The 1,869-nt window shown below is 40.5% G+C and overlaps 1 protein-coding gene across 1 annotated transcript in view; it reads right to left on the bottom strand.

The window, feature by feature from the left end:
- The window catches only part of PREX2 (phosphatidylinositol-3,4,5-trisphosphate-dependent Rac exchange factor 2), a 182,658-nt gene that overhangs the window by 10,793 nt on the left and 169,996 nt on the right, over positions 1–1,869 (bottom strand). The window lies entirely within an intron of this gene.

Below are 1,869 nucleotides of genomic sequence, written 5' to 3'. Positions count from 1 at the left end.
GCTGACTTACAACCAAATGCCTGTGCAATGTTTTGCTGTTGTTTACAAAAAAACACAAAAAACCCAATCCAAAACAAAACCGAACAAAACCAACCAAACAAACAAAACCAATCCACCAATAAAAAACACAACCTAACTATGGCTTGGCAAGTCCATGAGAGAGAAAACCCAAGGAGAAGATTTTTTTTGTAATTGTATAAAACCCTTTCCAGGTGGTTTCTGCACAGGTCCTCTCACACCCTCCAGTGTGAATGCAGACCCTAGTTTTGGTACCATGATCCTGACCTCTTGCCAGTAATTTAGGTTGGTTATTCTCAGGGCCCATTAGTGCAGTTCATTGAGAGACATTTATGCCTTTCAAAAAACCAAAATAAATAAATAGGTCATTTCTTCAAATAAACTGCCCTCTCCCACTTTGCTGATCTCTTTCAAGTAAACACTTGAGGACGAGAACTGATCATGCTATCGCATCCTAATGGAAAAGCTGTAATGGCTTTGTCAGAGCAACCAGAGAAGTTTCAGAGCTAAGAATCTTGCTGCAGGAGAACCTGTCATCACACCAAACACGAAGTAGAAGGGAAAGTCATTTTGGACATGCCATCCAATTTCAGTTCTCATGGTGAGGACTAGGACAGAGAGTTGGTTTCTCATACAATCAAGACCAAATCTGTAGAAGACTCACTGATAAAGGCAACAAAACTAAGTAGAAACAGGCACGTTTTGGAAAACACAGCATATTTGAGGACTGCTCTCATCAAAAAGGTGAGAGGGTCTCCATTCTGCACCAGGAAGCTGCTTGATGAATTTTCTGTTAAAAAACGAAGTACTGCAATAACCAAACCTCTTCAACTAGAAAGATAAGGTGTACAGAAAATGATCCTACCTCAGCCAAACCTGACAAAACCTGCATATTTCAAGTTCAAATAATTAAAATGAGACACATGGTTCAAATATACTTTTGAGTAGCCTTTTGGCAAAATCTGGACCAAAAGATTCTGCACAGTTTTTCTTTTATGCACCCAGAACAGACAATATGTTTCAATCACTCATCCTGCTGAGCAGAAGATCTGTAGGAGGAAAAATGCGTCTGCATTTATTTTCTTACTGAAAAAAAAACCGAACCAAACCCTGACATGTTTTAAATACTGCTTAAGAAAATTCATGGACTGTAAAAAGATTCACAGTTGTGAGTGTAGAAAATATTAAATTTGATCTGTAGTTTTACTAATGGCCTTTCATTAAAAAATTATAAGCAAAGTAATTTTCCTTGGTAATGAAATAATTTTTATTCCCCAGTTTCTTGCATTCACTGACCTCAGAGTTAACTTGAAGCAAAAAACCTATTTGTGCTCTATGTTTGATTAAGGAGCTGAATAGTTAAATATTAGACTAGTCATTCTAAATAACAGGTTTTCATCTTGTCTTTGAAAGGTGAAATACTGCATAAATAAAGTACACGCTCATATTATCTGCCAGCAGCACAGAATCACAGAATCTTAGAATCTTGAACTGAGGGGCCCAGAACTGGACACAATATTCCAGATGCGGCCTCACCAAGGCAGAATAGAAGGGGAGGAGAACCTCTCTTGACCTACTAACCACACCCTTTCTAATACACCCCAGGATGCCACTGGCCTTTTTGGCCACAAGGGCACATTGCTGGCTCATGGTCATCCTGCTGTCCACCAGGATCCCCAGGTCCCTTTCTCCTACACTGCTCTCCAGCGGGTCAGCCCCCAACCTGTACTGGTACATGGGGTTGTTCTTCCCCAGATGCAAGACTCTACACTTGCCCTTGTTGAATTTCATCAAGTTTCTCCCTGCCCAACTCTCCAGCCTGTCCAGGTCTCACCGAATGGCAGCACAGCC

Source organism: Chaetura pelagica, unplaced genomic scaffold (assembly GCF_000747805.2).
Source record: "Chaetura pelagica isolate M959 unplaced genomic scaffold, ChaPel_1.0 scaffold83, whole genome shotgun sequence".
Lineage (NCBI taxonomy): Eukaryota > Metazoa > Chordata > Aves > Apodiformes > Apodidae > Chaetura > Chaetura pelagica.
This window is presented reverse-complemented; position numbering and strand designations above follow the sequence as displayed.